The sequence below is a fragment of the Tachysurus fulvidraco genome, chromosome 19 (assembly GCF_022655615.1).
Source record: "Tachysurus fulvidraco isolate hzauxx_2018 chromosome 19, HZAU_PFXX_2.0, whole genome shotgun sequence".
Classification (NCBI taxonomy): Eukaryota; Metazoa; Chordata; class Actinopteri; order Siluriformes; family Bagridae; genus Tachysurus; species Tachysurus fulvidraco.
In genome coordinates this window covers 19,657,627-19,667,594 of record NC_062536.1, presented here as the reverse complement: position 1 = coordinate 19,667,594, position 9,968 = coordinate 19,657,627, and the positions used below count along the sequence as shown (strand labels likewise).

The following is a 9,968-nucleotide window of genomic DNA, read 5'->3' as shown; positions in this document are numbered from 1 at the left end:
CGCACTAATTCTGCGATACTAATTTTCCCCATGGTTGCTAAACGCAGATATGAAAGAAAGACTCGTTTCTATCGCTTTACAATCCTCTCACTTTAAACAGAATCTCTGCTGGCCAAAATAATCCTGAGGAGGGATAAGAACAAGAAACAAGCGTTGGCCCTTAAGGGAAACGAGTTGGCGTCAGGAACAGGATCTCTCACACACTCTGCTGCCCTGACTAGCATCCTGCTAGCCAACGTCCAAACCCGATGACCTCAGGCCCAGGGGCTACACTGAGACATGGCTGAACCCAGCCGTACCTGACCAAACCATCAGGCCAGCTGAATTCTTCTCTGTTCATCGCATGGACGACACCGTGCAGTCGAGGAACTCACAGGAAGGAGAATTGGAGTTTCTACTCCGTATAGTCAGTGATGTTATTCCACCAAAACACAAGGATGTGATGCTCATTGTGGTGAGGAACAAACACACAGTGCCAAACTACCAACACACCACCTGCTGCACCATTGCTGCAAATTGTTCAAAACTGCTACGAGGAACATTTAAACCCACTGAAATTGGACCACACCACCATCATCCTCATGGGCAGATACAAACAGAAGTCTAAAACAGGAAGCTCAGGTCCAGAGGGAGGTGTCTCACAGGATGGACCGATCGATGGCATGACCCTCTGCTGACTGGGACACGTTCTTAAGCAGCTCCGACGACATCCAAAGTGTTTACAGAAGGTTGTGGGATTTATTAGAGAAACTGCCGGCAGAACGTTTTGCAACCAGAAGCTGCATGTGGATAGAACCGTCCATGATGCTCTGAGATGACACATCACTGTTTAATGGAGGTCTCTTCACCAGATAAACCAGCCCAAGACTTCACCCTGTACTGTCAGCTCGAGCGATGTTCACAGCACAAACACCTGGTCTTATCATCTCAGACCATGACAAAGAGACAGGGGACACCAGGAAAGGGGCAGGACCAGACAGCACCTGGCTTTCCCTGGAACGGTCAACCATCCCTACATGCTTCTAGTACCCCAGCCCTCAGCCCCCAGCCCACCGGACCTGGGCTTCGGTACCTGAGATTCTGGACCCATTACAAATTGCACACCATCCCAAATGCCCCACGGAAATTGCCATGACACACCTACTAAACAGGACCCCATTGTTGTTTGACTCCAATTCAGCATTTAACACCATAACCCAACACCAAGCTGGAAGTCCTGGGACCTGAACGCATCCCTGTGTCATCAGATATCCAGATAACTTCCTGATAAGCAAGATAGACAGACGGAAGGGGCAGACATGTCTTACCCTCTCACCCTCAGCCAATCAGAGTTGTGTTCTGAGCCCCTGCTGATCTCTGTCAAAGATCATGACGCCTATTTGGAGGACATAAAAAGCCTGGAAAGCTAATGCCTGGAGATCGACGTCTACATGAACTGTCAGCGAGACAAAGGGGTGGACGGTGAACTTCAGCACGAAGCAGTAGAGGAACTACGACCCCCTTAGGATCAACAGGGACCCAATGGACAGAGTGGACATGTTTTAAGACACGTCAAACTCTAAGTTTGCCTTTCCGTCGGTTAGAGAGCATCACAGTATACGTGTCACGTTACACAGTGACGTTAGCGCAGCAGCGACAAACACAAACACAACAACAATGGCGGATGTTGCTTTACTGTTAATGCTCATGGCTTTGTGAACCTACATTAACACTCAAACGCGGCAAATCTGTCGTGTACGTGCGGCTCCGTGTAATCTGTTTAAACGGAGGTTGTGATCAAGAAAGTACTTAACGTTATTTTATCATTAACACAGAAAAAAGTTAGCCTTAGCATGTAGCTACCTACTATCATGTGTGCTGATAATGTATCATATCGCTGTAAAGTAAAAGTGTATTAAACATTAGTATACTTAAGGTACATTATCAAATGCGCTAACAGTAGCCCCGCCCACAGCTCCTACTTAAAGGTGGAGTCTCCTTTGTTTGAGAAATGTTTCAGAAAGCAGTCGGGATGACAAACAAAACAAAATCAAAACAAACTTGTAGCCAATGAGCAGAAAGGGGCGTGTCTTGTCAGTATGGGCGGAGAGGGTGTTCAGTGCGCGTGTGTGACGTTAGCAGAAAGCGGTTTTAACATCGACATGGAGGATAAAAACAAAGAAAGAAAGAGAAGAAAGACTTACGATAAGGACAAGAAGTAGGACGTGTTAATATAGGATCAGCTTTCCAGCGCTGGAGAGAACTGAAGGAGCAGGAAGTTGGCCACATATTCACAGGTTGGAGTTTCCCGAGTCAATAACTCCTGAGCTAAACGCTGTTACTACACAAATAACACCTCTTTTCTATCGTAGTAATGTAGAGAGGCAGCTACAACCGCGTTTTGTGTAGTAACAGCGTTTAGCTCAGGAGTTACTGACTCGGGAAACTCCGACCTGTGAATATGTGGCCGACTTTACTTAAGACGCCGAGGCGCTTTTTTCCTTCTCGATAGGTGAGTAACGTTGGTTTTGCTTTGTTACACAGAACTAATATATGCCTTTGTCCTTTACATCATTATGCTTGTGTGTCATTTTTGCTTGTTTGTTTATCTACAATCGTATTGTTCTTCCCTTCAGCTATGATAAAGACACGTTTCTTTCTGTTAGTCGCCTGGGTTACGTATGTATGTGTGGGCGGAGCTATCGATACAGGGGTGGGACCTGTTTGGATTAGGGGCGTGTTTGATTTTGTGATTTTATATGTCAACATTGGCTTTCAAACAACGGAGACCTCACCTTTAAGTGTACATTATCGAATGCGCTAAAAGTAGCCCCGCCCCCAGTCGCTAACAGTAGCCCCGCCCCATCTCCTGACACAAGCGGTTCTTAAGTCTAGACCAGAAACCTTTTGGTGCTACTTATGAACCACTTTTCCTGGTTCAGAGCCGGTGTTTTGGGTGTCGAAAAAAAAAAAAATTAGGCTCTGAACCTGCACTCAAACTGCCTCGGTGGTAAAGGGGCAGAAGATAGTAACCTCAACCAGCCTGCTGTGTTAATCCACACCACCCTGAACACTCACCCACAATCTACACCACTCACACACCACCCTGAACACTCACCCAAAATCTGCACCACTCACACACCACCCTGAACACTCACCCACAATCTACACCACTCACACACCACCCTGAACACTCACCCACAATCTACACCACTCACACACCACCCTGAACACTCACCCACAATCTACACCACACACACACACACCACCCTGAACACTCACCCACAATCTACACCACTCACACACCACCCTGAACACTCACCCACAATCTACACCACACACACCACCCTGAACACTCACCCACAATCTACACCACTCACACACACACCACCCTGAACACTCACCCACAATCTACACCACTCACACACACACCACCCTGAACACTCACCCACAATCTACACCACTCACACACACACCACCCTGAACACTCACCCACAATCTACACCACTCACACACCACCCTGAACACTCACCCACAATCTACACCACACACACACACACACCACCCTGAACACTCACCCACAATCTACACCACTCACACACCACCCTGAACACTCACCCACAATCTACACCACTCACACACCACCCTGAACACTCACCCACAATCTACACCACTCACACACCACCCTGAACACTCACCCACAATCTACACCACTCACACACCACCCTGAACACTCACCCACAATCTACACCACACACACACACCACCCTGAACACTCACCCACAATCTACACCACTCACACACCACCCTGAACACTCACCCACAATCTACACCACACACACACCACCCTGAACACTCACCCACAATCTACACCACACACACTCACCCACAATCTACACCACACACACTCACCCACAATCTACACCACACACACTCACCCACAATCTACACCACACACACACACACACCACCCTGAACACTCACCCACAATCTACACCACACACACACACACCACCCTGAACACTCACCCACAATCTACACCACTCACACACCTCCCTGAACACTCGCCCACAATCTACACCACTCACACACCACCCTGAACACTCGCCCACAATCTACACCACTCACACACCTCCCTGAACACTCAAAAAGCCACTCATGTTCAAAACAATACAAAGAACTGTTTATGAGAAAGAGAGTAAATCCTGTGGGGTGGGAAGTGTGTTTATCTTGTTGTCATGTTGAGGGGTGTGTGTGTGTGTGTGTGTGTGTGTGTGTGTGTGTGTGTGTGTAGAGATCAGAGGTGTGTCACCTGAGACACAAAAATTCGATGCCACCTGCTGTACTAACACACACTGTCTCTCTGTCTCAGAGGAAGGAGGCACACAGCTCTCAGTCAACAGTACTAGTGAGTGTAAACACACACACACACACACACACACACACACACACACACACACACACACACACACACACACACACACACACACACGGGGGAGCTTTAGATGAAAAGAGACTTGCAACACAATACTCGACTCCTATTGGTCAACCCATGTTACAAGACTTATAAAGCTAAATATACTTCCTGATCCCTGAACTTTTCCCTTTAGCTTCTAGCAGATCTGTGCAAAAATCCTAGTGGGTTAGAGAGAGAGAGAGAGAGAGAGAGAGAGAGAGAGAGAGAGAGAGAGAGAGAGAGAGAGAGAGATGTTCACCTGATTTAGATGCTCACTCAGTTCTAATCAGTTTGCTCACTTCCTTAAAGTGCACTTTCCACTCATGTATCCTGTACGGTCAACACACACACACACACACACACCACAAGAAAAGAAAAAATTAAGAAAGAAAGAATGAATGAATGATATGTAAAGAAATGATCCACATCAGTTGTGGATTCTCACTGTCAGTGTCAAAAGATAAAATCACTAAAGAATAACATTAAAAGGAAAAAAAGATGAATAAATAAAATAAATTAATAAATAATAATAATATAACATGAAGCTATAACAATGTCATGATATCAATAATATAAACCGATTCACTCTAAAATATTATATAATAATAAAATAAAAATAAAATAAATAGTAAAATATAAGATGTAGAAATTATTCAAGTAGACAAAAGTAGAAAAGATTTAAAACGTATATTTATAAACTAAACTACAAGTAAAAATATAACAGTGAAATATGAATTGAAACCAATTAAAACAAATAAAAATTAACTGGAACAAAGTAAAATGAAGTGTACTGAGACATTTACATTTCTGAATTTCAGTACATTTTCTGTAAAAGCTCCACACACACACACACGCACGTGTGACAAACATCTTCACTTCTATTAACTGTGTGTAAAAACTCCCTCAGAAATGAGGTTACGTTTTAATATTAGGATCCGTTTCTTCTTCTGATGTCGACGGTTCGACTTAGCGATCGATGGTTTACCTAAAAGTATAAACGACAAGCTCTCAGATCTTCTGCAGATCTGCAGCATCTTCTGAGTTGACCCCGAAACCCTGAAGGTCAGCGGGTTGTAACGGGTATCAGTCATGTGACGTGACCAGGACTTTTTCCTCTGTATAGCTACTTATATGACTATAAAAATATACGAGTGACGCTATCTTGCACACTCTGATGCACTTGTTTCCTGTTTATTCGTCTGACAACTGTAAGCATGTGCACGTGACACTACACACACACACACTACACACACACGTACCCCTGAGAGAAGCACAACACCGCATCCGAGCCTGCCTTTATTTACCTTTTTACCGTGCAGAACGTGTAAGACGGAGAGGTTACGTTTTATAAGTTTATACATCTTTATAAAAAGATTTTATTTCCAGCCACAGCGAGTGACAAAGCACGAGAGAGGGCAAAGCGACAGAGGCCGCAATAAATCCCTCTATTGTTCTTTCCACAAAGTGCCGCATATTTATGGCTTTATGTAACTCGGACTGGAGAAATCCTGGGCAGAGGCGAGTCTGCAGTTCGGCTGAACGTCATCCCGGTGGCACTACGGGTTCGGGGTCAGACACACCAACACACAAGCAATCTGTAGACACATTTATCTTGACGCATAACAGGATTCTACATGGTTCTGGTTCTTTATCCATATTATTGTTATTAAAACAATACCTTATCTAATTAAAACCCTGACCCGATGCTCATGTAACACACACAAACACAACGTTATGTCTAAAAAATAATCATCTTTAACACAGAAACCAGCTAAGGTCTAATATATTTCTGTCTCACAACCATCTGTAATGTGTTGCAGGTTCAGACTATTGGCTTGTTTGTTTTTGTTTGTTCTTATGTCAAAATCGCTCCTCTAAGATAGGTCTAATGAAATAAAGTCCATGTTTTTCCAGAGCTTCACGATGATATTTTTATGTTCCAGTAATAAACCGTAATAACATATAAATAAATATAAAATACGTGTCATTTGATACGCGCTGAGTTATATGACACATTACACTGCAGATACACTTATGTACGGTTTATGTGACGCGTAATAAAACGTGTATATTAATAATAAATAAAGTAAAACGGTTTAAATGGCGTATGTGTTGTGTTTTTTTTTTTTCTCGAGCCGAACGTTCTGCGGCTTGATGTGACGGCGGGGTGTGGAGGGATTGAAGGAAGGCATTACCTAAACAGGGGATTCATGACATTGGATCGGTCCCAAATACCTCGTCGGGCTCTATTTTAGTGCACTACACACAGGCTGTGACACGCAGCGCGTGCGCCCTACGTAGTGCCCTAGACGCGCCGTTTGGGATTCCCCTCAGCTTTACCTCAGCGCCGCCGCCATTTTCATGAAGCAGGAGTGTAACATCAGCGACACATAAACAACGCCGTCCGACGATTTTTCCCCCTCTTTGCGTTTTCCTTTTCCTTTTTCTCAGCACAGACTTTTAATCGGAAAATAAGTGGGTTTAATACCTTAAAAACGAGTTGCTTTGGCTCGAGCTGTGGTAATAAGCTCGGTTGACGACGACGGCTTTATAAAAAAAAGAAAAAAGAAAAAAAAACCTCACAGAATACTAGCTAGTTAGTTAGTTAGCGAGCTAACTGTCTTCTTTTGTGTTTGCCGGGGAACGTGGACTTTTTTTCTTTCTTTCTACAGATAATATTATACTAATAATACACACGTACTGCTAGTCAACGGGTTAAATCTGACAAGAGGTGCGGCTAATAATAATACTGCTAGTTAATAGCTTCGTGCTAACGAGCTAACGTTAATACGTACGCATCGAGGACGCGGATTGAATTACGGTCGTGCGGCCAAATAAATAAAGCGTTTAAAAAGGTTTATGTCAGAATAGAATATTGTACTTAATTTGTATTTATAAACGTGTCGTTCTGGATTATTCTCTTTACAGTAAAAAACAACAACAAAATAATAATAATAATAAAAAGGATAGAGAAATTAGCGCGATTTTAAGGGGCTTTAGGGTGATGAAGTGACGTGATTCGTTTTGTTTAATTTCTGTTTATTTATTTATTTATTGAATGAAATGAAATGCAGAAGTACGTCATCCTGGTTCGGGGTTGAATATAAGCGAGGTAGATTTTCCCTCCAAGATAATAACAATGACACCACATGATGATGATGATGATAAATAAGAGATCTGTTCTTGATATTAATGGAGCTTTCGAATCCGAACAGGGTTCGATTTAATATTGATAATGATTGTGTTAGGACGTATAAAAAGCCTCGGGTTTGTGAATAGTTTCTAATACAACAGCCTGTTAAAGAGAGAGAGAGGGCTCAGTTGTTGGAGCTCAGATGGTCCAAATGACATCTAAAATCAGAACCAGAATCAGAATGACCTCGTTGACAAGAATGCTTGTAGGAATTTACACCTTAATTTTGTGTGTGTGTGTGTTTACACGCTGTCCTACAATCACCTTACTGATCACAGACTTACAAACATTATTATACGTTATTAAGCATTATGAAGCAGAATTAAACGTACACCCTTCTCCAAAACACCCGCTTTCATATCCACTAACTTTACTGATGTGTTATTTCCATTGCACATGGATTCAGTGTTGGTGTGTTTCCCTAACACCTCCATCACACACCCAAACGTTTTAAACCGATTTTAGTTTCATATACGAGCAACATGAGATGTGTTACAGCGAATTAAACTGATCTACAGATGGGTGTGAATTTCTTCTGTAAACTAAACCGAAATCTTACATCTATCTCTTATCCTTTTTTTGTGGTTCCCCTACAGCACTGTGTGTGTAATGTACTATTGTGAAGGTTGGGCTATGCTACATGCTAGCAATGCTGTATATGTATTTCCACTACTTTAAGATTGAGACTTATTTTCAGTGTGTGATCCGTTCTAACTAGTGCACAGGTATTAGGTATGTTCGGGCACAACGTGAGCTATATCTTTATCTGTCATTTTATGTCAAGATTATGAGATTTAGATGTAAATTCAATACAGTTATGTTCGATACATCGATTTAAATGTACACCTTATAAAAGCTTTAGGTCTAATTTAATGATAAACCCTCAAATACATGGTTTAAAGAAAAAAAATACAGAAAGCTTGCAGTGTTTTGCATATAAATGACTATTTCCAGGGGGGCTTACAGGACTAGCCAGCTTAGCTGTGACACCACTGGCTATCTGCCAGACCATTCTCAGATAAAATACAACCATATGAGGAATACATGTCACCAAATGAGCACGAAAGGTCTTAAAAACACCCTGAAATCCACCAAAAGGTGCTGATTAGGTTACACAGCAGCTGTATCTCTAACATGCACACAGACTTCAGCTAAGGATCAGTTCATGTTAGCTATTAAGCGTTAACTGTAACCTGATAAAAATAAGCCATTTGAGTGGCACACGTCCACATAGGTGCACATTTTAATGGGAAATAAACCCGCATACCTGTATCAGTGTCCACTGTAAGAGCCTTGAATGGAGACCAGGACCAAAACAATACTCTCCACTGCGGATGTGTTGAAGAAAAGAGCTTTTAAAACGCCACAAACTGACACTAACCGCCTGTTCGGGTCCTTTGTTATTTAACCTCGTGAACCCTGACGCTTTTTATAACTCAATATATAGTTTTAGGTCAGTTTTTGACCCCCTTAATTTTTTCCCCGGATCCCTTCAATCCTGTGCAAAAAATGGCGGCCTTGGCAGAACCGTCGTAACTCCGCCCCTCTTTGGAAACCACGCCCACTCGACCTAATCACGCCCTTCTCCGTCATGACGTCCTCCGCCTTCGCTTTCTGAGGGGTTTCCCACGCGTACTAGCAGGGGCTACGGGGGAAGCGAGCTGATTCAATGGCGGAAGCGGCGATAGTAGCAGCGTTTACATCAAAATAAATAAACACTGCACCATTTACAGCTTTTACACTCCATTGTACTGCTCGAACTACTGTCTCGAGGGATATTATACATTTATAAAATATTTAAAAAGTTGGTTAAGTTTCTTAGTCATTTTTTTCTCCTTTTTATATATTTAATGTTTATAATGTTTATTTCCTTCCAAGCCAACAGCTTCAATATATTTCTGTTTATTACTGTTTATTAATCAGGTCAAGAGCAGGAAAATGACTGGAATTATGCAAAAAAACATACAATTCGTGGGAATAATATGGTCAGATAACATAAATGCATTAAAAACCTGCAAACAAACACACGAATGTCAGAGAAGACATTTAATATGTCTGTAATAAACTACTGAATAGTTGTAACACACAGGTGTTTACACATCCATGTGCTTTACTGTATACAGGCAGTAGGTCTGGTTTAAACTTTACACTCCATATAAAAGCTCTTTTATGACTTGACAGGAGGAAGCTGACTTCCAGCATTTCCTTTCGTGTTTCTTGTGTTGTGTCTAAAAGCACTAGTGAGGTTGTGTTATATAACCCTGTCTTATACAAACAGTCTTTATTACCGAACTGGAGGAAACCAACAACAATAGATCTCTTCATTAATAAATATCTCAG

At 42.4% G+C, this 9,968-nt stretch overlaps 1 protein-coding gene across 4 annotated transcripts in view; it reads right to left on the bottom strand.

Annotated features, from left to right (window-relative positions):
- Positions 1-9,190, bottom strand: part of kmt2e (lysine (K)-specific methyltransferase 2E) — a 34,527-nt gene extending 25,337 nt beyond the window's left edge. For 2 of the 4 annotated variants that reach the window (XM_027160786.2, XM_047803815.1), the window contains exon 1: positions 8,896-9,189. The gene's annotated coding sequence lies outside the window, so the exon portion shown is untranslated. Of the gene's footprint in view, positions 1-4,694; positions 4,766-8,895 lie in introns of all 4 variants that reach the window. The other 2 variants (XM_027160785.2, XM_047803814.1) reach the window with 2 other exon arrangements.
- Positions 9,191-9,968: the final 778 nt, after the last annotated feature.